Source organism: Cavia porcellus, unplaced genomic scaffold (assembly GCF_034190915.1).
Source record: "Cavia porcellus strain 051 isolate PalLab524CR breed Dunkin Hartley unplaced genomic scaffold, mCavPor4.1 scaffold_10, whole genome shotgun sequence".
Lineage (NCBI taxonomy): Eukaryota > Metazoa > Chordata > Mammalia > Rodentia > Caviidae > Cavia > Cavia porcellus.
This window is the reverse complement of record NW_026947493.1, coordinates 46,570,700-46,587,838: the sequence shown is the minus strand read 5'-3', so window position 1 is coordinate 46,587,838 and position 17,139 is coordinate 46,570,700. Positions and strand designations below refer to the sequence as shown.

Genomic DNA, 17,139 nt, shown 5'->3' with positions numbered 1-17,139 from the left:
GGGTCCTGGAAGTTGTGAACTCCGCACAGCCAGGCACACGGTTCAAGCACCATACTCCCAGCAGTGCATACCTGCTAACTGCCTGGGTCCCAGAGGTTCTAAACTCCACCTAGCCAGGTGCAAAGCCCATATGCCATTCTCCAAGGTTGTGTATTGGCTAGCTGCATGGGCCTGGAGGTTCTGAACTCTGCCCAACTAGGCACAAGTCCGTGGTACCATACTCTGGCAATGCATCCCTACTAGCTGCATGGGACCTAGAGGATCCAAGCTTTGCCCAGCTCCAGAGCAATCCACTGGGGGAATGCCTGGCCAGCCTTACAGGTCCCAGAGGTACCAAGCCCCGCCCAGCCCAGAGCCCAGAACCATATCAGGAAGTGACTAGCTTAGCCCACAGTCGTGGAGATTTTGAGCTCTGCCCATCACAGAGCAAGACTCTGGCATCGTAGTTCATGGGTGCGCCCTGGCTAGACACATGAGTATGAGTATCAAAGCTCTGCCCAGCCCAGGATCTCAATGTAGTCCATTGAGAGGGTGCCTGGCAACCACGCAGGTCCCAGAGGAAAATGACAAAATAAAAGAGCAAGATGCAGTCTCAGTCCTCAGGCCCACTGAGAACAAACCCAGGAGACATTGATATGAAAGATACTGGAAACCGTATGGCTGAACCTTCTGAAATGATAGCAGCTGAAGTAAAGAAAGAACTCCATGGCAGATCAGAAATAATCTGCCAATTAAAAATGAAATGACAAACATTATGAAAGAAATGTTGAATGTATCTAAAAAGGGTAAATGTATCTAAAAGGTAGGTAAAAAAAATAGAGAACATAAAATGATAGAAGCCTTGATTGAACAAGGTAAAACAGAATTAGGATGCATGAAATAGATTCAAAGGGATATTCAGGAAATTAAAAATTGCATTGAAAGCTGGCAAAACTGCTGGAATGAAGCTGAAGATAGACTTTTAAACCTTGAAAATAGAATGGAAGCTTATGATCATGAAATCAAAGATTTCTTAAAAATAAGGAACTAGGAAACAACAATTCAACAGCTGCAAGATGATGCAAAGAGAAACAGTATAAGACTGATAGGTGTCAGTGATAAAACAGTGGTCACCACAAATGACATAAGATATTTACAGAATAGAAAATTTCTCAAACATGGGAAAGGAACCTGATATACAGGTAAGTGAGCCATATAAAACCCCAATTAGCCGTAACCAAAATAAAGCTTTACTCAACATATAATTGTTAAGATCTGTGAAATTCAGCACAAGAACAGAATACTAAAATCACCTATGAAGGAAAACCTATCAGAATCATGGCAGACTTCCCAACACAAACCTTCAAGTCAAGAAGAGCTTGAAGTATTTCATGTTCTGAAAGAAAACAACTTCCAATCCAGGTTGATGTACCCTGCAAAACTATCTTTGAAAATTGATGGAGAAATAAGACCTACATGACAAAGAACACCTGAAGAAATTCATGACCATCAAACCAACCCTATGGAAAGTATTGAAAGGTCTCCTAGGAACAGGTAAAGATGACTACAATTCCAAGAATAACAGCAGAAGGAAACTACCAAGCAGGGCAAACAAACAGAGAGAAAAAGTAGAGAACAAGCAACAAAAACATAACATGAAAAAGATAAGTCAGTACATACCAGTTATATCCATCAATGTAAATGGTCTCAACTCACCAATAAGAAAAAATAGACTGGCAGTGTGGATTAAGAAACAAAATCCCAACAATATGCCAGGTACAAGAAACACATTTAACTCAAAGGCAAATTCATAGACTAAAGATCAAAGGATAAAAAACAATATTCCATGCACCAGGAACCCAGAAAAGAGCAGAGGTAGCTATTCTGTTTGTATACAAAACTAGAATGATTAAAAGAGGTAAAGAAGGTCACTACATACTTGTTAGGGGAAAACTTGAAGACAAATAGATTACAATCATAATTGTATATGCACCAAATATGGGAGCACCCAACTATGTAAGACAAATCTTAATAGACATGAAAAATCAAATAAGCAATAATACAGTTGTAACAGGGGACTTTACCACCCCATTGTCACAAAGAGACAAATCAACCAAACAAATAATCAACAAAGAAATAATAGAACTGAATAAAACTTGTGAACAAATGGACTTACTGAGTGTTTACAAGGTGTTCCACCCAATAACATTGGAGTACACATTCTTCTCAGCTGCACTTGGGTCATTATCTAAAATAGATTATATTCAAACCCACAGAACATACTTAAGTAAATGCAAAGGAATTGAAATTATCCCACATATACTATCTTACCAAAGCATAATGAAATGGGAAATTAATGACAGAAATCCCCTTAAGAACTCCATAAACAAGTGGAAATTAAAAAACACTCTCCTAAACAAAAAAATTAAAGAAAAAATTAAACAGTATCTACAGTCGAATGAAAATGCAAATACAACTTAACCAAAACCTGTGAGACACAATGAAAGCAGTCCTCAGAGGAAAACAGCCTTATGTTACACCTCAAACTTCTAGAAAAAGAAGAGCAAATCAAGCCCAAAGCATAAAGAAGGGAGGAAATTATAAAGATCTGAGCAGACATCAATGTGATCTGAACTAAGGAAACAGTACAAAGAATTAATGAAGAGTTGATTCTTTGAAAGAACATATAAAATTGATAAACCCCTAGCCATCCTTATCAAAAAGAGGAAAAAAATCAAATCCATACAATAAAAATGAAGAGTGAAATCACTATAAACACTGTGGAAATATAGAAGTTCATTAGTACCTACTTCAAAATACTTTACTGTCATAGGTTTGATAACACAAGAAATGGACAGATTCCTAGAAACATATGGATTATCAAAGGTGGATCATGAAGATATAAAACTGCTGAATAACCCAATTTCAGTTAATGAAATTGAAAATGTAATTAGAATCTTACCAACAAAGAAAAGCCCACGTCTTGATGAATTCAAGGCTGAATTGTTAAGAAATTTAGCATAGACTTAGTGCCAGTATTCCTCAAACTCTTCGGTGAAATTGAAAGAAAAGCAGGCCTCCATAAGTCATTCCTGAAAGGAGGTAGTACCATAATACCAAAACCAAAGACCCAACCAGAACAAAGAATTACAGTCCATTCTCCTTAATGAACATCAGTGCAAAAATCCACAAGAAAATATTGGTAAACAGAATACAGCAAATCATCAAGAAGACTATACACCATGATCAAGTGGGATTCATCCCAGGAATGCAGCGGTGGCTCAACATATGCAAATCAGTAAATGTAATACACCACATCAACAGAGCCAAAGACAAAAATCACATGATCAGGGCTGGGGTTTAGCTGGGTGGTATAAGCGCCTGCATGGCAATCGTAAGATAGTGAGTTCAATCCCCAGTACCCACCCCAAATCACGTGATTATTTCAGTAGATGCAGAGAAAGCTTTTGACAAAATCCTACACTCATTCATGATAAAAATCCTGCAGAAAATTATAATAGATGGTCTTTACCTTAATCTGATAAAAGCCATAAACCAACAGCCAACATCTTACTAAATGCACAGAAACTGAAAGCTTTCAACCAAAGACAGGAACAAGACAAGGATATCCATTATCACCACTTCTGTCCAGTATAGTTCTGGAAACCTTAACCAGAGCAACCAGACAAGATAGTGAAATGAATAAGGACAGGAAAAAAACATAAGAAACACATTTAACTCAAAAAGAGATTCATAGATTAAAAGTCAAAGGATGGAAAATGATACTCGATGTGACAGGAACCCAGAAAAAATCAGGGGTAGCTATTTTGTTTGCAGACAATGTGAACTTCAAACCAACAATTATTTGTAGATGACATGATACTCCAGATAGAAGACCTCAAAACTCCATTAAAAGTCTTCTAGATGTAAAAAGCAAATTCAGCAGCATAGCTGAATACAAATTCAGCACTCAAAAATCAGTAACATTCCTGTACACAAGCAGCAAACTCACTGGGAGAGAAATAAAGGAAACCACACCCTTCACAATGGCATGCAAAAAAATGAAATAGGAACCAATCTAACAAAGGAAATGAAAGATCTATATATTGAAAATTATAGTGCTCTGAAAAAAAATCAAATTTCAGAAAATGCAAAACTTCCTTGTTCATGAATAGGAAGACCCAACATTGTGAAAATGGCCATCCTCCCAAAATTTTTATACAGATTTAATGGAATTCCAATCAAAATACCATTAGCACACCTCAGAGATGTAATGAAATCGTCCCTAAAATTCATCTGGAACCAGAAAGGACCTTGAATAGCAAAGGCAGTTCTGGACAACAAAGGCAAGGTAGGAGGCATCACAATCCCCAACTTGAAATTATACTACAAAGCTACTATGATAAAATCGCAGGGTACTGGAATTAAAAACAGATCTGAAGATCAGTGCAGTAGACTAGAAGATAAAGCCATAACTGCAAACACAACTCAGCCACCTTATCTTCGACAAAGGGGCCAAACACATTCACTGGAAGAAAAATAGCCTCTTTAATATGTAGTGCTGGAAAAACTGGCTTTCATATGCCCAAAACTGAAACTAGACCCATGCCTATCATAGTGCACTAAATTAAAGTCAAAATGGATCAGAGATCTAAATATTAAAACATAAACACTAAGTCTGCTGGAAGACAGGTAGAAATCTTGAAGACATAGGGCTAGGCAGAGAGTTCATGAACAGAACTCAAACTGCACAGTAAATAATTCCCAGAATCAACAGCTGGGATCTCATCTTACTAAAAAAGTCTTCACATGTCAAAAGAAATCTACAGAGTATAAAGAAAACCCACAAATTTGGCAAATATCTTAGCTAACTATCTCCCAAAGACCTCTATCTAGACCATATAAAGAATTTGTGTAAGAATCAGGCCTTCAGAATTCAAAGATTCCCAATCCAAAAATGGGAATCTGAGATGAATAAATACTTCCAGATGAAGAAATACAAATGGCAAATATATGAAAAGATGTTCAGCATCATTGGTCATTTAAGAAATATCAATTAAGACAACACTGAGATTCCATCTCACTCCAGAATGAATGACCAACCAGGATCAAGAAATCAACCAGTAACAAAGTCTGGAGAAGCTGTGGGGAGAAAGGAATCCTTCTCCACTGTTGGTGGGAGTGTAGGCTGGTGCAACCACTGTGAAAAAAGTTAGTGTAGAGGTTCCTCAAAAAGCTAGGATTAGGGGTTCTATTTGACTAAGCTATCCCACTTCTGGGTATTTTCCAGAATAATTGAAAACATATCATAGTGATATATGGACTCCCATGTTTATAGCAGCACAATTTGTAATTGCCAAATCTTGGAAACAACTCAGATGCCCTTCAAGTGAGGAATGGATAAAAAAGATGTGGTATTTTTATACAGTGAAATATTAGTCAGTTATACAGGATTTCCTCAGTGCTTTTATAGGTAAATGGCTGTGACTTGAGACCATATTCATAACTGAAATAAGTCAGACTCACATGTAAATACCGTATTATCTCCCTATTGTAAGAAACTGAAAGAGCAAATAAGATCCAAAGTCTATAATAACATTGTGTAAGGTAAAAAACTGCCCTAAGGGAAAAAGTAACTTGGATAGGGGAAAGGAAAGAAGGAAGGGAAAAGAAAAAAGACATGAATTTATACACACACAAATATAAAAGAGCTAAGATGACTACTAATTCTGTTCTTGGAAAAGAACAGTTAGTACATGATCAGATCAATTTTGCATATCTATAACTGGTAATCTATGCAACCCTTTTGAAGATAACAATATGCAATATAACAACCATTGTTAAAGTCCTGTCATCTTGATTGAAAGCCTGAATTGAATTGAATATTGTTATTGTTTTGTACTTCTTGTTTGTTTCTTTTGCTTTTTGTTTTATCTTTTCTATGTCTTTTTTCTCTTTTAAATAAAAAAAAACTTTTAAAAGATACATGATTCATAAATGAATTTTGTGTTTAGACTTGGGTCCCACCTCCAAGATATCTTATGAGATATATACGTGTATTTCAAAATCTGAGAAAAATCCAAGACACTTCTGGGATCAAGCATTTCTGAAAAGGGATATTGAGCTTGTATTATTTTGAGCCTGTGTTTCCTATCTATGAAACTTAGTGTTTAAAACAGATAATTTCTAAGTTTTTTTGAGATGTATTTTCAAAATTGTACTATTGCTACAAAGTCCAAAATTCCCCATTTTTCTTGATGTTTTTGTTAGAACCTAGGCACTTAGTAAAATGAAAAATTTCATCTTAAGTTTTTCAACAAGATGCAAAATGCTGTATAGGGGCACATTGTGAAACCCATTTCTGATGAAGTCTCTGTTTTGATAATATTTTCTCTGAGCATCACTTGGATCCATGGGGCGGCTCAGTGAAATTATAACAAGAGATGATAAAAATTCAACTAGATGCTACTCCAAGCATAAACCTTCTATTGTTTGGCACAGTAAGTTGCAGAAGCTTTTATCATAGTAGTTTTGGTGCTAGCTTTTAAAATTCCATATTGTTTCTAGAACTCTGTAAGAAGATATCAATATACTTAACTCCATCATACATAATCATCATTTTAGTCAATGTATGTAATAAAAATTATAGCCATGAACACTTACTGTATATACATGTGAGCTATTTTTAGCTTAAAAAATACATGTCATACTTGCTTCTTTTGATGAATTTGTGCTGTTTTACTGTAAGAGGTATATGAAAAGAAATGCCTACATCACTAATCACAAGGGAAATGCAAATCAAAACCACAATGAGATTTCATCTCACTCTAATTACAGTGACTATAATCAACAAGAGAAGCATAACATGCTAGTGAATATGCAGACAAAGGGGGACTCTTGTGCATTCTTAGTAGGAAAGTAAATTAGTACAACCACTCTGGAAAACTGTATGAATTTCTGCATAAAACTACCATATAATCCAGCCATTCTATTATTTTATTACTAAGCATATATCTAAGGAGAATCAGACAGATACCCGCATTCCTGTGTTTTTTTAAGTACCACTTAACAATAGATAGGGTGTCAACTGAAGTGTCCATTAGTGGATGAATGGATTTTTTTTTTTTTGCTACCAGGGATCAAACTCACGACTTCACACTCACCAGGCAGGTGCTTATGCCACTGAGCTAAATCCCCGACCAGTGAATGATTTTTTAAGATGTGATATATACACACAAGAGGAATATTATTCAACTTCAAAAGAGAATGAAATCTTGTCATTTGTGGCAGCCATAAATGAAACTGGAGGGCATTATGTTAAATAAGATGAGGCAAGCACAGGACAAGTACTACATACTCTCACTCATGTGGAAGCCAAAAAAATTGATTTCATAAAAAAGTAATAAATAGAGGATTGGAAGAGTAGGGCAGGGGTACCAAAATATAATTAGCTAGGAATAATTTTCATATTCTGCAGCATAGTTGAGAACAGCAGTTCATAACTTTATTATATTTTTTTATAGAGAATTATAGATGTTTGAAGGTTGCCAAGAAAAGAATGCAGGGAAATAATAAGATCTAGTCAGGCAGATACGGATTTGATGGTCCACTCAGTTCTTTGACATTAGACTGTGTTCTCTGTTCTTACAGTTTTTTAAGTATTATATAACATCTTCCTTTAAAAGGAGACGTCTTCTGCGGTTTCCCTCCTTTATATTTTATGGAATCTGGACTAAGTACCCAGTAATGCCCCAGAAACTGTGAGTTTAAGACTCCCAAGTGAGGCAGCAGGTTGTCATCTTATTTAGAGACTGTTGAAACCTTACCTTGGCTCTTAAGGAGCTCACAGTCAGGAGGGGAAGATAAATTTTAGTATACGATCATGATAGAGACCAATTGGACATGGTGTGTCCAAATCCTTATTTTCTATTCACTTGTCAGCACTTTGGCTTTCTCCAGCCTAATTTATATCTTTTGCTGCTGAAACTCTTCTTAGAAAGGGATTAGTAGTTTCTAATTGCCAAAAAGGAGAGTTGTTAAGTCTCAGGGGCACTAAGTATGTTGCTTACACTCTCCTTGAAACTACCTGCTCCTGGATTCTATCCTTTACTGGTCTTCCACCTTTTAAATAATTTCTTTCAATGTCTTTTTACTCGTTTCTTGTTTCACAGTGTCCCTCAGGTGTTAGGGTTGGCTCCCAGCTCTACTTTCTTTCTATCTTTTGCCTAAGAGATCTTAACCCCGTCTATGATTTGAGCATATTTTCAGTTTGGACTTCAAATTTAGTATCTTAATTCTCTTCCAGATTTGAGTCTAGTACATTAAACTTACAAGGTATGAGATTAATTTTTTGCTCTACATCTATTTGTAGGCAGGAATCTCGTGCTTTGGTAGGTCCCGTTTTAGTTGTGCTGCTTTATTGTATTGGTTTTCATCGTGGTAAGCAAGATTGACATAAATGGTCCTGAAAAGATCTGTGAATGTGATAAATATATTATTTTTTTATTGTATCATACATACAAATTGTGGATATGTACTGACCTTTAGCTTAAGGATTTTATTCTAGGGCTGAGGATGTAGCTCAGCAGCATAACCGCCTGCCTGGTAAGAGTACCAAAAAAAAAAAAAAAAAAAAAAAAAAAGAATTTTAATGTAGTGATGATATGTGCTTTTCTATATGTTTATTTAATGACTTAACTTAGTACTAATTGTATTTTCTGAAGCATTTATTTCAAATTAAAGTAAAACCTAAAAGTTAGCATTGAATTAATTTTGAGTATCACTTTTAGTAAGCTGAAAATTTTTCTCGAACATAAAAATCAAGAAGTTAATTTTTTCCCCCATAGCCTACTTGTCTAATGTTAGCACTGTGAACTTACTGATTGGAAGAATTTATTTTGGATATCTAGCACACACTCTATTATTTTTACTTATTTAAAAGTGATATTTTTATTCTTTGAAGTGCAAGAGATCAAACCCAGGACCTTGCAGCTGGTAGAGAGGTGCTGTACTACCTGGGCTACATCCTCAGCCTTACACATGTTATTATTGTCTTTTGCAATCCATTAATTAATTTTTGCAGTTCTTGAACTCACTATGTAGCCTACAGTGGCCCCAAACTCGAGGCTGCCCTCCTGTCTCAGTCTCCTAAGAGGTGTGCTGGGCTTACAGGCATATGGAGGTCACATTTTAAGATATATTTGCATTATATGTATAACCATGTAATCTGTATATAAAATAATATCCTGTTAAAATGATCTGAAATGGTCCTCATAGTTAAATCTTCAAAGTATGGCTTTTCTTTTGAGGTTATGTGATTTGAAACATGCTGAGTTAAAGGTGTACTTATATGTTTAATTGTTAGTTCTTGCATTTTTAAACAAGAAAAGTAAATTAGTAATCACACATTATAAATGTAGGCTGTGGGTATATATTCGTATGTGCTTGGCTGGAGCTGTGGAAAAATGTCACATAATTTAAGGAATCCTTTGTTAGCTTTTCTTTATATATCATGTGTTCTGTTTCAGCCAACCCATCTCTGTCTGCCTTAATGATTTGGGTGGGGTGTAGTGCTGGCTAACTAACAAGGTTGCCAATCGTAGTCCTGAGTTGAAATATGAAGCAGAGTATTTGAAATGCTTCCTTTTGGTTAGCCAGCTCTTTCTAACATCGTGTGCCATATTCTTGGTTGTCCATTGTTTGATTTAGATCTAAAATGTCCCCCAGGGGTCGGGGATTTAGCTCAGGTGTAAGCACCTGTCTGGCAAGCGCAAGGTTGTAAGTTCAATCCCCAGTACCAAAAAAAATAAAAGTAAATAAACTGTCTCCCAAAGTGTCCTCTACTCAGAGGTAGGGCTTTTGGAAGGTATTAGATAATAGGGGCACTATCCTTATTATACCAATAAGGAGGTGGCACCTGGTTGAAAGAGGTGAGTCATAGGGGGTATGACCTGGAAAGGTGTATTCTTGTTTCTGAATCTTCCTTTCTCTCTGTCTGAAGCCTGGCTGCCATGAATTGAGCAACTTCTTTCTTCTATGCCCTTCCACCACACCATTTCTGCCTTGGAGGCAGCATGAGTCAAAATAAACTTTAAATTGTGTAGTCAGGTATTTTTGTTCCAGTAGTGAGAAAAGCACTAATACATCTGCCAAAAATGGAGTTGGTTGTTTCAGGTTGAAGAACACACTTTCATTTATCAGTCCTACTGTGTTTGGGAATGACTTCCTTTGCTTGGTAGCAACTTTGTTAGAATTGTGTGGATACCTGTGGTTTTAGGAAAAAATAATTAACTTCATGATCCATTTAGGGTTATCAGATTTAAGGAATACGCTTTTTCTGTTCCTATTAGAGGTATACCAAAAACTGCAAGAAGGCAGTCTTCATGTTGATGACATATCTGCCATATTTTTCAGATGAAGTTGGCAAAGAAGATTTCATCATCAAAACAATGACCTTCCAAAACTATCAGCCACTGTGACCTCTGGAATCAGACTCTTGGTGTGAATCTAGCTTTTGCCAGTGTGTTAGTTATGTGGCTTTAGACGAAGAACTTCCCTTCCCAGGTGTGTGTATTTTGGTAATGTGGAGGGGCAGCAGTACCATTTCAGGGTTGCTGTGAAGGTTAAACTAGGAGCACATATGAGGCCCCTTCACTTAGTGCTCTCATGGGATAAAGCGTTAGTAATAGATGTCTGTGCTAACATTGTGTTATTAAGAAACCAAAAAGTGAAGTACATACCTTTTCTTATTCTTGTATTCACCAATAAAGTGTTCTTTTAGCCATTGTTACAAATGTCACTGTAGTTTCTTCCTAACTTGCTTTGCTTCCTCTGAATCTATTAATAATCATTCATTTAAAAATAAATAGAATGAAATGAAATATTAAACATATCACCTCCAACTCTCAGCCCCAACATATAATTTATAGTACTGCCATTAGTCTTTTTTGTGTATGATGTGGGCTCAGTCGTTATTTTCCTTGCCCCAAAGTACTTATGTATACTCATCCCACTAGTTGGCACTCTTACGTGGCTCTTGTTCATATGAGCTTGCTGCTAGAACCACCTTTATCTTTAAGACCTCTGCTCACAAAATAGCCTGAGCCATCACAGAAAAGGAATTCAGAGGTATATTTGCAAAAATTTTGCAATTTTTTTCAACATTTAAAACCTTTTTACCATTTTACATACCATAATAAGTACTCATTTATGTGTACAAAAACAGAGTTTTAGTACATTTTATTCAATAGTACATATTTTGTCTCTCAATTCATCTTTCTTGAGAGCAGTCTAGTTTTTAGAACACTTCTATTCCTCCCACAAGTATTCTCTCTTTCCCCAGCCTGGCCTTGTGCTCTCTTACATAGCAACAGGCTGGGCCCGAACTAGTAGCAGTCCTCTTGCCTCAACCTGGGATTACAGGCCTGTACCACTACCCCTAACTCCACAACTTACCTTGTACTCATTTTCAGTCAGCTTTCATTTCCAGTCTCTGACCTATGAGGTTATTGGTCTGCTTTTTGTCTAATTTTACATTTTCTAGAAATTTTAGATAAATTTAAATACAGTGTTGTCTTTGCTTCTGGCTTCTTTCATTTAGTACATTTTTGAGATTTTATATATGCCATTGCTTATATCTGTCATTTGTTCCTTTTTAGTATTGAATGGTGCTCTTTTATGGATGTACTGCATTTAAAAAATTTTATTTTCGGGGCTGGGGATTTAGCTCAGTGGCATAAGCACCTGCCTTGCAAGCAGGCGGTCATGAGTTCAATCCCTGGTATCGATAAAAAGTTTTAAAAAAAATTTATTTTCTAATAGATAAGCATTCATATTGTTTCTGGTTTAGGACTGTTATAAACAATCACTGCTATGAACATTCGTGTGCTTTATCATGGACATCTCTAAGAGCAATGGAAACATTCTAGTGATAAACTTGTTGGGTTATATGATAAGAAACTTCCACACTGTTTTCTAGAATGGGTTGTGTCATTGTATTTTCCCACCAGTAGTAGATATGAGGACTGTTTCTCCCTGTTCTTGTCAACACTTCACTGCTTGTGTAGGATGTCTCAGTATGTTTTTAGTCTCTGGTTTCCTAATGAGGAATGATGGCAAATATATTCTAATGTATTTTTCCTATTTTATATCTCCTATCCTGAGAGCATTAATAAGATTTCTGTTGCTGTGACAAAATACCAGAGATAACTTAAAAGGAAGAACAGGTGCTGAGGATGTAACTCAGTGGCACAGAACCTTCCTGGCAAGCATGAGGTCATGAATTTGATTCCAGGCGTTAAAAAAAAAAAGGAAGACCATTGTGTTTAACTTTTTTGTTTAGTTTCCTTCTTACCTTCTTGTCTTCTTCCTTTGACCTTTGGGCTGGCTTCTAATCTCTTTTTCTCTTTACCCCTTTTAAACTTCTCCCCTGCAAGTAAAATCCCTCCATTAAGGGGATATTTACTATAGATAATTTGTTTTTGATTTTGTTATATAGCTATAAATCTTATACCAATTGGTTAAAGGTGATAGATTAACAAGTCACCTCATTTTGTCATTTTCTAGACTGAGCTTGATAGTTTTGTTTTTACTGATTGTATTACTTTAGCCAAGGTGCATTGTTCTTATCAAAAGGATCAGTTTTTCCTTGTATGTCCATACAGAGATTGGCAGGAGTAGAGGGAGTGGGGGTGTCATAAACAAGACTATAGTCCATTACCAAAGAACTGAGTGTTAGACCATCTCATTTCATCTCATCTCTTATCAATTGAAGAGGCAAGATCTTGGGACAGACTTAAAAATGAGCTATACCTTGAAGACATCTCTGAGAAGTAGCTATTTCCATAAAGAAATTTTCATTGTAGTAATAAAGCTATTTACCATAAGCAGTTGACAAGCATCAATGCAGAAAACAAACTTTACAAAAATAGAAAATGAAGAAATATGGAAACAAAAAGAAATAACCACCCCGCAGTGTGCCCAAGGCAAATCCGTGGGACAAATTCAGCTGAACTTTTTTAAATGGTAGTCATGGAAGTAGCAAAGCAGGTGAATGTCTAGGGAAAAAAACATCAGAAATGATTAATCTACACTGAATACAGATTTTTTAAAAAATAGAGTTCATTACCAAAGTCATGGAATCCATGAATGCCCAACATAGGAAAGTACTGGATTCCATAAGACATACTTGATCAGATATCCAGGAGGTTAAAGTTTCTGCCGAAAGTATATAGAGAAGAATCAACCAGTGTGAACAAAGATCTAGAAGACAAACTTGCTGTCAGTACTCATTAAATGAAAGACTTCTTAAAAATAGCAAGGTACTATGAAAAATCATTCCAACAGCTGCTAGGAAATGCAAAGAATAGCATAAGATTAATCAGAATCAGTGAAAGATCAAAAGATATAGAAGACTACATGGGTGCCCTTCCTTGCGTGCTGCAGCATTAGTTAAATCAAGTTTATTTCCATATACTGATGTATACAGAGCTGGGTATGGTATTTCTTTCTCTCTTCAATTGGCTCTAAACGATGTAAATAAGGCCAGCTGAAATACTGATATGTAATCTTTAAAGTTGATCTAACAGTCTTCTGTTTCCTCACATAGTGCTGTCTGTAAAAGATCAGAGCACAGTGGGATGGCAGAGCCACTCAGCTCCAGGAATGTAAACTAGATATGAGCCTCAAAGTAAGAAGCTATGAGTCCCCAGGGTACAAAAGTTTGCATATTAGAAACGGAAGCAACAGCCTTCTAAATTCTTTCATATGCTAGCCCAATCAAGTTATACAGACTGGTCTTTCTGCTTACCTCCTTGCATATTGTAAAGATATTTTTCTCCCCACCTGGCTAGCCAGTTCAGGTTACTTACATTCTCACTTATCATCATCCTTGAGCCACCTACTTCTTCATAAAATAATAAATTCTGGGAGAGGCCTTGAATTAAAGCCTTTGTCCTCACTTGGGTTGGACTTAGGACCCCTTGGTTGCTCTTAACTTGAAATATGTCTTAGTGACTTGACTTTCACCGTGGTTGCATTGGAGGTGGTAGATTGGAATTAACTTGCCGGTACTCCAGTAACATCTCAGAGGGATTACAAATACAAATTTTGGATTGTGAGGAAGACTGGAAAAGGGATTATAATACTTGGATTACAGTATTCAGTATTGGGATTACAATAAGATGATAGCACAAAGAACATAAAAAAATTCACAGAAGTAATAGCAGAAAACGTTCCAACCATTGAAAAATTCGAGATATGGATAAGGCATATAGAGCTCCAGTTAGCTATGATCAGAAAAAACTACACCACAGAATATAATAGTCAAGAACCAGAAATATAGTAATAGAATATTAAAAGCTGAGAGAAAACAAATCACCTACAAAGGAAAACACATCAGAATAACATCACACATTTTAAACACAGACATTTGAGTCCAGGATAGTTTGGTATGAAATATTTCCAGCCCTAAAAGAAAATGACCTCCAACACAGATTGATGCAAAATTGTCTTTCAGATTTGATGGAGAAATAAGATATTTCCATGATAAAGAACACCTAAAGAAACAAAGGAAAGAACTCCACAATTCCTAATAGAATGAATCTACTAGGCAAGGCAAACAGCAAAGAAAAAGAACTAACAACAGGAAAGTAATATGACAAGAACGAGACAATACACATCAGTTAAAACCATCAATATAAAATGATTTCAGTTCACAATCATCAGATTAGAGTGATGGATTAAGAAAAAAAGTTCAACAGTGTGCTTCATACAAGAAACATATGTAACTCAAAAATTTATAGACTAAAATGGATGTGAAACAGTATTTCACACAATAGGAAACTACAATAAAGCAGGGATAGCTTTGCTATTGGCATACAAAGTGGATTTCAAGCCAAGACTGATCAGAAGAAACGAAGAATGTTACTATTTACTTGTGAAGGAAATAATCCAAGAAAAGATAACAATCATAAATATGTATGCACCAAATACCACCATACCCAACTATATAAAACATATTGGTGAATATGAAAAATCAGATAAACACTAATACAGTTGTAATGGAGGACCTCAGTGCTCCACAGTCACAAACAGATTAACTAGACTAACTTTTAGGAAAAGAAGAGTAAGTTAAACTCAAAGCACGTACAAGGAAGGAAATTGTAAGGTTCTTAGCAGAAATTAATGCATTTGAGTCTAAGAAAACAATACTAAGAATCAGTGAGTTGAAGAGTTCTTTGAAATATTAAATAAGATAGACAAAACTTTAGCCAAACTTATCCAAAAAGACTCAGATTCATTCAATTAGTAATAAAAAGGATGAAATTATAGTAGATCCTGCAGAAAATCATCAATAACCACTTAAAGAACCTATACTCTAATAATATGGAAAGTGCAGAAGAAATTAAGATTCCCAGATAAATTTGAATTACCAAAGCTGAATCAAGCAAATAGAAATTCTAAATAACCCAATATCAGTCAGTGAAATTAAAGAAGCAACTAAAACACTGCCAACAAAGAAAAGTCCAGGTCCTGATGAATTTAGTGCTGAATTCTACAAAAAAATTTAGAGAAGATCTAATGCCACTACTCGTCCAACTCTTTAATGAAATTGAAAAGGAAGCAATATGCCCAACAACATTCCTGGAAGCAAACATTACCTTATCCAAGCCAACAGAATCCAACCAAAAATGGGAACTACAGGCTAGTCTCCTTAATGTACACAGACAAAAAAACCTTTAATAAGATACTGGCGAATAGAATACAGCAAATTATCAAGAAGATTACATACCATGACAAAGTAGGATTCATCTCAGGGATGCAGGGATGGTTCAACATATACAAATAAATACATCATATCAACAGAACCATGTACAAAAACCCACGTGATCATTTTGTTAGATGCACAAAAAGACATTTTGACAGCATCTGATACTCGTGACAAAAACCTTACAGAGCTCAGCGGTGCAGCGCCTGCCTGGTAAGCACAAGGTCCTGAGTTGGATTCCCAATATCAATCTATCAGTCAATAAAACAACCCTATAGAAAATTGAAATAGATTGTCTTCATCGCAATCTAACAAAAGCCATCTGTGACAAAGCAACAGCCAACATCCTAGTAAATGGTCACAAACTGAAAGCTTTTACTCTAAATTCAGGATCAAGACAAGGATGTCCACTGTTACCACTCTTATTCAATATAGTTCTAGAAATATTAGCCAAAGCAATTAGAGAAGAGAAAAAAATGAAAGTAAAATGGATAGGGAAGAAAAAAAAGTTAAATTATTATTTGCTGATGCCATGATATTCTAGAAGACCATCAGAGCACCACCAAAAGACTCCTAGAATTAATAATCAAATTTGGTAGTGTAGCAATGTAGCAGAATAGAAGGTTAAGATTGAAAAATCAATAGCAATCTTGTACACAAATAACAAACTAATTGAGAGAGAAATCAATGCTTTTCACAGTAGAATCAAGAAAAATGAAATACTTAGGGATCAGTCTTACAAAGTAAGTAAGTGACTTACCTATACATCAAAAACTACAGTACTAGCTGGGTCTGGTGGTACATACCTGTAATCCCAGCACTCAGGAGGCTGGGGCAGGAAGATTGCTATTGGATCAAGGCTAGCCTGGGCTACATAGTAAGTTCAAAGCCAACCTAAACTACATAGCAAAAACTTGCCTCAAAAAAACAAAACAAAACAACAGAAACCCCAGCAGTATGAAAAAGGAGCTTGAAGAGAATTATCAGAAAATGATATTATCTGTTCTTGGATAGGCAGAATACAGTGAAAATGGTCATATTTCAAAAACTATTATATAGATATAATGCAATCCTGATCAAAATACTGATAGCATACCTCACAGAATTTGAGAAAACAATCTTAAAATTCACTTGGAACCTGTAATTCTAGTACTTGGAAGGCTGAGGCAAGAGAATCACCGTTAGTTCAAAGGCAACCTGGGCTACATAGTAAGTTAAAGACCAGTCTAAACTACATAGTGAGATCCTGTCTCCAGGAAAAAAAAAAATACCAACAAACAAACCCAAAAATCATACACTCCAAATTTTAAGACCCAGTCCAAAAACAGACATCTGGAATGAATGTTCACTTCTCAAATGAAGAAGCATAAACAAGTTAATGTATGAGAGAACAT

At 35.8% G+C, this 17,139-nt stretch overlaps 1 protein-coding gene across 7 annotated transcripts in view; it reads left to right on the top strand.

Annotated features, from left to right (window-relative positions):
- Ncoa2 (nuclear receptor coactivator 2) overlaps positions 1-17,139 on the top strand; it is a 278,129-nt gene that overhangs the window by 88,908 nt on the left and 172,082 nt on the right. The window contains exon 2 of one of the 7 annotated variants that reach the window (XM_063257435.1): positions 10,393-10,542. The exons of the other annotated variants lie outside the window; for them this stretch is intronic. The gene's annotated coding sequence lies outside the window, so the exon portion shown is untranslated. The remainder of the gene's footprint in view (positions 1-10,392; positions 10,543-17,139) is intronic. 7 annotated transcript variants of the gene reach the window in all.